We start from the raw sequence: 13593 nt of genomic DNA, 5'->3' as shown, positions 1-13593 counted from the left end.
AGATAATACAACTAATCAAAAAGTGTCTCATAATTATGCGAAAATTATCTCTTAAGCTTGTAATGAAAAAAATAAGAATATATATATATATATATATATATATATATATGTTGTGTTTGTATCTTGTTTTCCAAGGGATATTGTGTAGATAGTTAGTTTACTACAATCACATGTTTATGAGGAAATGGACTTGAGTATCACGGCTGCTCTTGTGTTTAGCTGGGGCAAGGAAGAGACGGACAAGCATCTGTGTTTAGTCCTGGTTTAGAGACGTCCATTGTGGGAGTCATCAGCAGGCGATTCGAGGGGGGATGCCATTTCCCTGTTGCCAAAATTATAGTTACTTTTGTCCTTTCCCTCCACTGCAGACACACACAATGGCTGAAGCATGTTGATTTGCCACAGTTCATTGCGGTTCATTGTTGTTGTTCATTGTTCCTATGTTGTGAATTTTGTTAATTGACAATGGCAATAAAACTTATCTGATTGTGATTGTGATAATTAATAATAATTAATTTATCCTTTTAATGGTTGCACAAACACCATGAAATCATGGATTAATTAAAAAGATGTGTTAATGTCATGCTTCAAATGTAAATTGAAATTAATTTTGATTAATGATTTATTGTACATTCAAGTAATTCATTGTACATGTATTTACTTCATCGTATGATTTTAATTAATTATACCGGTATATAAAATTTACAGTGTGTGCATTTAATCATTTCATTTTATCACACTAAGTCCTCCGTACAACCAGCCCTGTAAGATAGCTTTAACTTTTGTTTGTCAGAAGCAGATCTACTGAACATGTCATTAAACTGCAGTGCACAAGTTTACCTGAAGAGGCGCTTTGAAAAAAAAAAAAAAAATGAACCGAAAGCAAGCTGTTAAGTTTTGGGGAAATTGAACCAAATTATGTATTTCCTATTGTTAAATAATAAATAAAAAGACCTCTAACAAATAAGTAGTCTGGATTGCAGCAAGATGAACCAAGATACATTAGATTTTTGGAGTGTTCTTTTGGAATAACTTGATTTCAGAAACAAACCACAGATTAACAGAGGCATCGGTCGTGTTTGTCACATAAAATGGAAATATAATGTTGTTTATGTTGGTTTGTACATATTTTTTATTATTACTTTTTTATGTATTTATTTTTTGGCCGTGGCTGCAGAGCGGCGGGCGCAGTTTCAGGAACCGGCACTTCCATATAGCCTCATGGCTAACCCTTACCCTGACCCTAACCTTAACCTTAACCTTAACCTTAACCTTAACCCTAACCCTAACCTTAACCCGGCGCGGTCTAAAATGGCGCTAAAACACGGTCAAATAGCGCAGCAGTTTCAGGAGCCGCGGCGCACGGCCGGCACAAAATAACATGGCAGTTTCGGCTGCGCGCCGCGGCTCTGTAGATACTCCCTTATTTTTTTTACATATTTTCTCAATCCTTGTTGGATCTGCATTTGGACGGGGCCTACTCACTGCAACGCGTCATAATCACTGCATGGCCATGGCATGGCCCCCCTTTCCCCCTCATTTCCTGGTTTGTGAGGGGGGTCCAAGCATGGGTCCAAGCAAGCCCCCAGCAGCCAAGATGGCCGCCCATTCAAGTCAATGAGAGCTGCTCAGTAGTGCATGTCGCCAGTTAGCCTTTAGCTCTTCGGACACTGCAGCCCAGAAGTGACGTAAGACTGCGTCCGGTTTGCGTACCATGTGATCGTACTGACCAATCAGAGAGAGTTACTAGAGCAACGCATAGCGCAGTGTGAGATAAAGCCAAATATTAAACAACTGGTTTTAAGAAACTTTTTCACTGACAATGGAAATAATTCTGGTCCTTATTATATGGACTGTTTGATCTAACATTGTTTTCTTAAATTACAGATTTTTAATCACATCATTCTACAACATGTCAAATGTATTCAGATGACATGTTTATCTACATGCAAAACATGCTAAAGTCATGATGAAGTCCGTATTTAGGTTTCTTGTCTGTGTTATACAGATAACACACTGATGGACACGAAACGTAACATCGATTAGTTTATACTTGGCAAAACATTCCATTTCCATACCATTTATTACGTGATTTAGATTTTCAGGCAGAAACATTTCAAGACATCGCTTCTGAGTCGTAGATCCACGGCTCTCAGATCCGTGGTGGTCATTAGTTCCATGATTTGTTCAGATATTAAACTCATAGATTCATAGTTTTACGCCTGTAGCTTATTCGTGGCATTTGGGCTCACCCACGGCATCTCGGCCCATTCACTTCACCTACACGCGCTATGATTGGTCTAGACGGTCACGAGCTGGACTAGAGGGGCGCGCTAGAGCGTAGCCAAAACTAACAGCTTGAATTGCGTTTTAAAGACAACCGAAGAATCTTAAAATTAGAAAAAGTCTATGACCCATAAATAGGTAAGAATTGCCGCTATATCCGTCTTTTCTGAAAGCTCTTGGTGCTCTTTCAGCTGAACACGAGTAGTTTTTCGTTACATTGCGCTCTAGGGAAAAAAAGCTTTTCGGACGCACGGTTTCTTTGGCTGCAGTACCAATGGAGTGGCCACTGGGGGAGTCTGCGACATGCTGCGGCTAGCCAAACCCTATCCAGATATTATAAAAGATCCATGGGTCCAAGATATGGGTGATATTTCGTAACTATTGTTGTGGGTGTTGCACAACACTTATTATTATAAAATATACCCTTAGGGTAGACTGAAATGGGAAAAATAGCATGATATGGGTTCTTTAAGAGGAAATCCGTGAGTCTTTGGTAAACAACCTTTTCAAGGAATTTGCCCCAAAATGGCAGATTAGAGACGGGCCGGTAATTACTCTTTAGGAGAGGCTTTATGACCGCAGTTTTAAAAGCCCTTGAGAATGTTCCAGATTGAAACGACATGTTACTATGTGAGTAAGTGGGGCTAACAACCTGTAAGCAACAGAAAGAAGCATTAATCTGTTCAAATTGGCGCCTGTCGCAGAAGTTGTACGCCTGTACATTTCGGTGTTGCTTTTCTCGTGGTGTAACGGAGTTTAAAGGTGAACCAGCTGGAGAGAGTGGCTTTGGTTTATTAACTTTACAGAGTCCAAAACCGGAGGCAATGGGCTTGTCTGGGACCCACAGATACACAGATACCCACAGTTTAGTCAACATCATTATTTGATCCAAGAGCTGCATCTTAAGGATTTTTTTTTATCGTTGCGGGTTTTGTTTTGGGTCTCCTTCCGGGTTGTGCGTAACACGTCACTGGAGCGTAATCTCTGATTTGCTGCTGTGCCGCGTCTGCAGCAGAAAAGTTCAGCTTTGTTCAAGTTTTCTGTGTTGGACAATCAACCGCCTCCAACACACCGCGCCCAACGCTCAAAATGCAGGAATCACGCCGCAAAAAATGCAGGACGCCAAGACGCGCGTTTACATAGACTTTGAATGTAAACACTTTGTACGCTGCGGTGTGTACGTAGCTTAACTCAGACTGATAATCATCTCCTGGACAGTTTTGTCAGTTACGGGTGCAAAGTGAGTTAACTCTTACGTGTCGAGGTAGTTTTAGGGTTACTTTTGGCATTGTGGGATTTATTGCATTTTTAATGCCCTGAACTATGTAATTAAACAATAATGCAAACTCATTACACTTGGATGTGGAAATTAGTTCTAATGGCAGCTGAGCTGGAGGGTTTGTTAATCTGTTTACTGTGGCAAACAGGTTAGTTGTTACTGCAGCTTCCATTAGTTCAGAAAGATATCTTTCCATAGTTCTACATAAAATGAGATTGTACACTTTTCTCTGTAAATCTCTTTTTGAACCTGGAGCTTTGACTTGCGCCATAGTTGTTCGGCCCGTCAGCACTCCCTTTTCTGTGCCCTGACCGAATCATCGTTTCTCCATGGCACCTTCTGCTTATTTTTTAACCACTTTAGCCTTCATAGGGGCAATGGCGTCCAGAATATTCAAAACACTAGATGTAACAGAGTTCAACAAATCATTTACATTAGAATATGAGACATTTTCAAAGTTCATCATTTCCATAAACAGTGCTCCTGTTCCATCATTTATGTGTCTCCTCTGAACAACTGCAGGACCAGCCGGTGGTTTGGGAAAAACAGACATGTCAAAGAAGACACAGAAATGACCACTCACATGCTGAGTAAGACTGAAGGTTTCAAGGACAGCATCAAGCTCTTTAGCAATAAATATTATCAATATGCACATTGAAACCACCTGTAATGACCATCAAAGTCTGTGCAAAAGCATCTCAGTAAGACTGTTTGAGCTCCATCTTAAAGGATACATACTCATGGTCATACCAAGGCCACCAAAGGTATGTAGTGGTCACTTTGTGTTCTCACAAGTTTTTCACACAAAAAAAGAGACTTTGAAGCGCAATGGCAAAATTTAATCCACCCGTGAACTTTCCCTTCGACAAGCCGACAGAATGGCCGGACTGGAAACAGCGGTTTGAGCGATACAGGATCGCCACAAAACTCAATAAAGAAGAGGGACCAGTGCAGGTGAGCTGCCTGATCTATGCCATGGGCGCTGAAGCAGAGAACATTTATAAGTCATTCACGTTCGCTGCAGACGAGGACCGTGATGACATAAGGATTTTACTGACAAAGTTTGACGAATACTTCTTTCCGCGGAGGAACGTGATTCACGAGAGAGCGTGTTTTCACCAGCGCGTCCAGCGGCCCGGCGAGAGAGCGGAGAGCTTCATACGAGCTTTGTATGAGCTCTCGGAGCATTGCGAGTTCGGAGCCGCCAGAGAGGAGCATCTCCGTGACCGGATCGTTGTGGGCATCTTGGACAAGGACATCTCACGAAAACTGCAGCTGATGTCGGATCTCACGTTAGCGCTCACAATCCAGAGTGTGAGGCAGTCCGAGGAGGTCGCGGCTCAGATAAGTCTGCAAGGAGACGCAGCAGGGGCTGTGCAGGAGGTGCGGCGCAAAGGCAGAGGCACGACGTGGAAAACGCCATACAAGCAAGGCAAGTCAAATGTGGGCAGAAGATGGGGTGATTCAGACAGAAAGTGTGGCAGATGTGGGAAAACGGCTCATAGAACTGAGGAGAAGTGCCCAGCTTCAAAAGCCACATGTCATTGTTGTCACAAGATGGGACATTGGGCCAGAGTGTGTCGTAGTGGCAGGTCAGTAAATGAAGTCACAGAGAATGAAACTACTGGACAAACCTCCTACTTTCTGGGCTCAGTCAGCACCCCTAAAGACAAAAATGAATGGACTGTATTTCTACAGGTGGATTCTGTCCCGGTCGAATTTAAAATCGACACAGGGGCGGATGTAAATGTAATAAATGAAGACACTTTCCACACAGTTGCCCCTGGAATAGCACTGCAGCCATCCGATCTTCCACTGGACAGCCCAGGTGGAGAATTAATGTGTCTTGGTTGTTTTGATGTGACTATAAATTATAAAGGCAAACGTTATGCAACAAAAATGTATGTGGTCCGTGGACGCAGAGTCAACAATCTACTCAGCCGCTCCCTGTCAGTCAAAATGAACATTGTGAGGAGAGTAGATGCAGTCTCATTGAAGGAGGGACAGCCTTATGGGGAACATGGCACTTTAAAGACTGAACCAGTTAAGATCCTGTTAAGAGAGGATGCTGTGCCATATGCTGTACACACCGCACGCCGTGTGCCATTTCCAATGCTACAAAAGGTTAAAGAGGAACTAGTTAGAATGGAACAAAATGGTGTAATAGAACGTGTCACTCAGCCAACTGAATGGTGCGCTCCAATGGTCCCGGTTTTAAAGAAACACACGGGCAAAGCGAGAATCTGCGTGGACCTCACAAAACTCAACAAGTCAGTGAAAAGAGAGCGCTACATTTTACCAACGTCCGATGAGATAACCTCAAAATTAAGTGGTGCAACAGTGTTCTCATCTCTCGATGCGGCCAGTGGATTCTGGCAGATTCCCCTGCATGAGAACAGCTGTAAACTAACAACATTCATAACACCATTTGGCAGGTACTGCTTCAAAAGGCTACCTTTTGGAATAACAAGTGCACCGGAAATCTTCCAGCGGAAAATGCTTGAGACTCTGGAAGGTTTGCCGGGTGTGGAGGTTTTCATGGACGACATCTTGGTGTATGGAGCCACTATGGAAGAACACGACGCTCGTCTAAACAAAGTTTTACATCGCGTTGAGACAGCTGGCCTAAAGCTCAACAAAGAAAAGTGCTCCCTGAAGCAGAGTCAACTGCGATTCCTGGGTCATCTGATTGACCACTCTGGGGTGAGACCAGACCCCGAAAAGGTTGAGGCTATTAGGCAGCTGCCGCCACCACGGGACATCCAAGAGCTGAAGAGAGTGCTCGGCATGGTCAACTACCTGGGCAAGTACATTCCGGCACTTGCCACTATTGGTCAGCCACTGTATGATTTATTAAAGACTAAAAATGCCTGGACCTGGGGTCCCTCACAGCAGTCATCTTTTGAGGATATTAAAAGCATGCTGACAACAGCACCAGTCCTTGCATTTTATGACATCACTAAACAAACTACTGTGTCCGCAGATGCAAGCAGCTACGGGTTGGGGGCGGTGCTACTTCAACTCCATGGGGAAATGTGGAAACCAGTCGCCTTCTGCTCCCGACGTCTCACTGAAGCTGAAACTCGTTATGCTCAGATAGAGAAAGAGTGTTTAGCCAGTGTTTGGGCTTGTGAAAAGTTTGACAAGTATTTGTGTGGCTTAGACCATTTTAGGCTAGAGACAGATCACAGACCGTTAGTGCCTCTCATCAACAGTCAGAGCTTGGATAATGTACCACTGAGATGTCAGCGCCTTCTAATGCGGCTCATGAGGTACAAACCAGAGGCTGTTCATGTGCCAGGTAAATCTCTAGTTGTTGCAGATACTCTGTCACGTAGCCCACAATCATACACAAAAGAGCAAATCGACACGCACAGTGAGGTGGAGTGCTACATAGCCACTGTGGTGCAGGGCATTCCAGCCTCTCCCAGCCGCATGGACAGTATAAGAGCGGCTACAGCAAAGGACAATGATCTGCAAACCGTCGTTAAGCTCATCAGGAATGGATGGCCTGAATTCAAAGACAAAGTACCACTAAATGCCCGTGCGTACATGAAAGTTAAACATGAACTGTCAGAGAGCAATGGCTTTGTGATACGGGGGTGTCGAATAGTGATTCCCAAATCGGAGAGGGCAGATATCCTAAAGAAAATACATGCTGGACACCAAGGACTTACAAAGTGCAGAGACAGGGCAAACTCCTCTGTTTGGTGGCCAGGACTCTCTACTGAGCTCAAAGACATGGTGACTCAGTGCCGCACCTGCCAGGAGCAGAGGCACACCCAGCAGAGGGAGCCACTCATCTCAACACCGTTGCCAGATCAACCTTGGAAAAGACTAGGACTGGATCTGTGTGAGTACAACAAAACCAACTACCTGATCGTATCTGACTACTATTCACGTTTTTTGGAAATTCTGCAACTGCCTTCTACCACAAGCTTTCAGGTAATACAAAGACTGAAAGGCACTTTTGCCCGATTTGGGATACCTGATGAGGTGGTAAGTGACAATGGACCTCAGTTTTCCAGCGCGGAATTCAGAGAGTTATCGCGTGAAATGGACTTTAAACATATCACGTCCAGTCCTCACAACCCTCAGGGAAATGGCCATGCAGAAAGAGCAGTGCAAACCGCAAAGAAAATCCTCAGGCAGGAGGATCCGCTCATTGCTCTCATGTGCTACAGGTCAACACCTTGTGCCACCACCGGAGTCAGTCCAGCTGAGCTCCTCATGGGAAGGAAAATCAGAACAACTCTTCCCACACTGGAGAAGAATCTTCAACCAAAGTGGCCCAACAAAAAGACTGTCATGCAGAAAGATGCCACAGAAAAGGCCAAACAAGCTTTTTACTTCAACCGTCGCCATGGGGCCAGACCACTTCCTCCACTGCGTCCAGGAGATGCTGTAGTTGCTAAGCTGGATCAGGAAAAGACTTGGGTGACGCCCGCCGTTGTTTCAGGGGAGGCCACTACTCCAAGGTCTTACCATGTCCAAACTCCACAAGGAGCAATGTTGCGTCGTAACCGTCGCCATCTTTGTGTGAATAACTCTACACCATCTGACACTGTTCCTCTTCCTGCATCAGCTGAGAGTGGAGCCATTGAGCCTGCTGCGGTTGAGCCTGCTCCGTCCACTGGCTCCTCCGCTCAAGAGACTCAAATTGACACACGCCCATCGGAAGTATCGCCATCGCGAGTGTGTACCAGGTCTGGACGTGTGTAGACCAGTTAAGAGGCTGAATTTATAGCTTCTATGGGTGTATTTTTCACAATATTGCTTTTGGGGATGAATATGTAAAAAAAAAAAAAAAGGAAAAAAAAAAGACATTGTATGCACTTTTCTAAACATTTACAGTGTTTGTTCAGTTATTGTTTAAGACCCTACGTTATCTGCTAATATGAGTAAGCTGAAATAAGTTGTTTATTGTAATTTTGGTTTGGGGAGGTTACATAAAAGGGGGAGATGTCATATGTATACATGTTATGTGTTGACACTTGACCCGGATGCTCGAGGGCAAACACTATATATGGGAGTGTGACCACCTGCATGAGATCTGTAATCAAACCTGTGAGTGATAAGGATTACCTTGTGCTGCCTGGTTCGGGGAAATAAACACGTTTGCAACTAAACTACCGCTCGTCATTACACATGTAATCAATGCTATTTGTTATTTATCAGAAAAGAGATTCTTTAATGTATAAGTTCTGACAGCTGTTATTGCTTGTGTTAACCATTGAGTGTTTGGTGAAATTTGAGACACAATATGTTTTTTTAGTGCCTCACTCCTCATTTAGGAGATTATGTTCTAAACCACAACAAAGGGTTGGGCCAGTTTCTCTTTGTTTGTTCTATTTGGAGAAACGTCCTGATATCAACATTACAGTAGATGGCCTTATTTTATGAAATGTTGTTAAAAAAAATCATGAAATAAGACCAGCTACTTTAATCCAAGTCGCTCTATGACGATGCATTGTTCTTTTAGATAAAAACGATCTTGATGTTGATATCCTCATGACAACATAACCACCACACCAGTTTTTGTCCTGTGGTTGAACAAAAACACTTTGTATCATTTCACAATGATTGTGCAGTGCTGGTCATCCAATGATGACACATGAATAATTGGCACTTTAAAAGGAGAAACTCAAATCAGGGATAGTTAATCTGGTTTATGATGGCGATGCATTCCTCTGCCTCTCTGCTGCTTGTGCTTGTACTTTTGACTGTCACTTCTGAATGTAAGTTGTGTTGTCTCTTCTACTTTATTGTAAGAAATGATTTACATTTCTCTAAAATATGTTTTTGAATGGCAGGTGGACAGTCTCATGGCCATGCCAAGACCACCCCAGGTATGTACAGACACACACTGGACGTCTTGGACAAAGGGAACTAAACCTAGACTTGACCATGACAAAACAAAGACTAGAACTAGAAGATTAAACCAAGTCTGTATCAGGACTAAACCAGGAGCGTGAACACATTTGAGTTTTTCCCACATCCATGGATGTTGTATTTGTTATATCTTTTAGAACCACACTCCAACGAGACTCCCATCACAATTCTGGTGACAAACTCGCTGACCCATGGGCCCAACAGAAAGTACAGCACCTATGTGGTCTACAGAGGCATTCTACTGGGAGCAATGAGAAGACTCCAGGATAGCAACAACAACTTTAAGTAAGAGCTGAATTTGATGACTTTGTCATCCCATGTGACTTGAGTTTTCTGATTATCTATGTTCATTGTTGTGCTCAGGTTTACCTACAGTGAAGACCAAAATTACGGCCCCTTTTTGGAAAGTGTGAATGGTCTGGCAGGAGACTTCACTCAGCGCACCTACTGGCAGCTGAAGGTCAAAAAACCAGATGGGACTGTCATAATACCTGATGTTGGTGAGTTAAAACTTCCAATATGATGAGACAAAAACATGCAAATGTTCTAGCAAAGTGTGACCAATATGTGCAATACCAGTTGTTAAAGAGTCTTTGTATTTGTACATTGAGGTGCATTTCTTAATTCTCAGCCTATGAAAAATATTTAAAGTCAATACTATGTCTGAATAATATTATATACTTACAGGTATCGGGTGCTACATCCCAACTGCAAACGATGAGATCATCTTCAACTATTCCAGTTACTGAAGATTACACAATCTCTACACACAAGTGCATCAAGACACATGTGTAGTGATATAATATGAATTTAACTGATTAATAAACATGTAATACCATACTTTCGAATCATTTCTTATTTGTAACTAGGTTCATACTGTTTTCATTGGGTTTTATAATCTAGATTTGCAATTTGGTTCCATTATTGGTATCAGCGATATCAGACGGTTTCAAAGATATTGGGATCAACACACTACTGAAAATATTGCTGTTATTTGGAACATATTTTATTTCCAGTTTAGAAATTAAACAGAAATAAAAACATATATGGCTGTATCTTACACAATCAAAACAGATATTTTTTGTATTTTGTAGACTTTACTATAAAATAATAAAATGTGCAGACCTTGGTATGGATTTTAAAATATAATACTAATTTTGGAACAGCAAGAAATACATTGTGTATCAGTATCGGCTCAAATAAGCCTGATGCTCCCGACTAGTAACACCCATTTGTGTACTTTGTGTTATATGATGATGTAACACTGCATCTCTCAAGGACTTGAATGTCTATTTTTCCTTCTTGTGAATGGTTCTTAACAAGGAAGAGAAAAAATGTTAGTGTCTACAATTAATCATCATCAAACTGTTAAGTGTTATGAGTGTAGTCCACAGTTTACAATTAAATGTTTTAAATTCATTGATTCATTCATTAATTTATGTATTTATTTTGTGTATTGATTTTGGCCCCCATTCAGAGAGCTGTATATATATATATATATATATATATATATATATATATATATATATATATATATATATATATATATATATATATGTTTTGTGTACCATTGCCAAATACATCTTCAATGGTTAAAGGGGGCACATGTGGGGGCAGTTTTCTTAGACCTGCAGAAAGTCAGGCACATGTACATTGTTTAACTATGTTTAATGTGCAATGTCCCTTTTCAAATAATACATTAAATTAATAAATATATTGAGTGGCATTTCTGTTTAACTACTCACAAATGATACAGTTTAATTTGTAACAAATATGAATTATAAGAAATGTTCTTATTGTATCACAGAATAACAGGAGACATTTGTATTTGAATAGAGCTTTATAGCAACATCAATAAAGGAATATCTTATCTTATACTTTATGTAACATTCAGGACTGTATGTTGAAAGCTGAAGTCTCACCACTTTGTAAAATTCACAATAATTGGTTCATGAGCTTTTGGTACAAAGCATCCAATCCCTGAAAACCACATTATTATTAAAAGACAAACATTACATAGCAGTTTATTTCCCCTGGTAGCACAAAATATCTCAATAAACTACATGAAGAGCAAAAAGGCAAAACAAATATTTTAAGAAGTTGGAATATTCCTATAGTCAACAATCTCAAATGGAAGCTTGAGTGATTTTAAAATGTGTCACTTTAATCCTGTCTTTTCATTGCTCCCTGCAGCATCTCTTTCTTAACAACAACAACAACAACAAACAACATAACAAACGCACTGTAGCTCTGAACTGGAGCGTCCTTCAAACTGTTCATAACTTTACTGTAAATGTTATATATCTCATCTGTAATGTTTGTTAGGAACGGTGGTTAGGAATGGTTAGTGAACAAGCGGTCTGTTTGGTAGAAGTGGTGAACAAGCAGTCTTATCATAATTATTTTACATTCTGTGTGAACAACTACAAATTTGGCTCTTTTTAAGAAAATGAGCCGCGGTCTACGATGTCTTGCTGCTCCTCTCACTAGGGTGACCACCTGTCCCTCTTTTGGTCATCCTGCACAGCCATTTCCTGTCCCACATATGTAGAGAATGTCCTACATTTTTATCAGAATCCCCCCTAATGTAAAGATATGTAAGATAGTGTTACGCCCGGATAGCAACCTCAGCGGCATTGACGAGGACAGAGCAGAGCTGAGACTGTTTAGATGATGCAGATCCACGTGCATTTATTTTACAGTGATTTACAAACAAGAAACTGGTTTAAAATACAGCAACATGTTCACACAGCAGCAAGACACGAGCAACTGCCGCCAGGCGCCTTTTATAGGCCACTGGGTTAACTGGACCCTCCTACTCCGAGGACCAGGTAAGTTTCAATCTTCCTAAAACCGCACAGATAAAAGCTAACTGTAGAAAAACAGTGTCAATATACATACTTCAATTAAATACAAAAATATATTCTTTATTTAATTTACTGTGCACAATTTCAATCTCAACATATATTCTAAAACAGTCAATTCCCTAAAACACCCCTCCTATTTTCCCCCAATGTTCTGCCCCGGAACCTACTTAAGGTGCTCCGTCTCCCTGGGGACTCTTTTGTCTGGCGCACCTAAAATGGCTGACACATCAGGTAAGGTATAATTTAATTTTGATTAACCAACAGTTACATTCTCTTTTCTGTTGCAGGTCAACTTACACCACAACCTTCTCAATAAATCCTTTTAAACATCTACTTGTTTCCTTGTACTCTTCCTAAGCCTATGTAATGGTACATACAGCTACATTACATTTCTTCCCCCCTCTTTTACGGATAAAGTACATCTACTCTTCAAACACTCTGGACAGTGAGTCAGCAACTATGTTTGACTTGCCAGGCTTGTAGAAAACAGAGAAGTTGAATGGTTGCAAAGCCAGGTACCAACCAGCAATTCTCGTATTCGAGTCCTTCATTTTGTGGAGCCACTGGAGAGCACGATGATCCGTTTCCAAACTGAAATGTCGGCCCAACAGGTAGTATCTCAGCGACTCAATCGCCCACTTCATGGCCAAGCACTCCTTTTCCACGGTCGAATATCTGGTCTCTCTGTCCAACAGCTTCCTGCTCAGAAACACAACTGGTCTCTTCTCTCCATCCACCTCCTGCAACAGAACTCCACCTAGGCCCACTCCTGATGCATCAGTTTGTAAGATAAAGGATTTGTCAAAATCCGGAGTTTGCAGAACGGTGCATTTGTTCAGGGCTTCCTTGAGGTCCCTAAAAGCACACTCACATTGGTCAGTCCATTTTACCTTTCTTGGTGCTGCCGATTTGGTGAGGTCATTTAGAACAGCTGAGCGGTCTGCAAAGTGGGGAATGAATTTCCTGTACCAGCCGACCAGACCTAGGAAACTTTTCACCTTCTTAGTGGCTGGAATGGGGAAGGAATAGATGGCCTCCATTTTCCCCACCTGGGGCCTAAGTTTGCCATGTCCAATGACAAAACCCAGGTACTCCACCTCTCTCTGAGCCAGACAACATTTCTTAGGGTTGAAAGTTAAGCCAGCGGATTTTATGCATAGCAGGACTTGTTCCAGATGAGCCATGTGTTCTTCCCAGGTTTGGCTGTAGATAACCACATCATCCAAGTATGCAGCTGAAAACTCTGAAACATCTCTCAGAACATAGTCC

General features: G+C 41.7%; 2 protein-coding genes across 2 annotated transcripts in view; one reads left to right on the top strand and one right to left on the bottom strand.

Moving 5' to 3' along the window:
• Nucleotides 1-13593, bottom strand: part of dhx40 (DEAH (Asp-Glu-Ala-His) box polypeptide 40) — a 264848-nt gene that overhangs the window by 174841 nt on the left and 76414 nt on the right. The gene's annotated exons all lie outside the window — the stretch shown is intronic.
• LOC140367526 (ATP-binding cassette sub-family G member 4-like) overlaps nt 1-13593 on the top strand; it is a 54094-nt gene that overhangs the window by 13292 nt on the left and 27209 nt on the right. The gene's annotated exons all lie outside the window — the stretch shown is intronic.

Source organism: Eucyclogobius newberryi, unplaced genomic scaffold, assembly GCF_026437365.1.
Source record: "Eucyclogobius newberryi isolate DKJ021-1_F unplaced genomic scaffold, fEucNew1.0.hap1 SCAF_10, whole genome shotgun sequence".
Classification (NCBI taxonomy): domain Eukaryota; kingdom Metazoa; phylum Chordata; class Actinopteri; order Gobiiformes; family Gobiidae; genus Eucyclogobius; species Eucyclogobius newberryi.
Note: the sequence above shows the minus strand (reverse complement) of the source record. Positions and strands in the feature narration are given on the sequence as shown.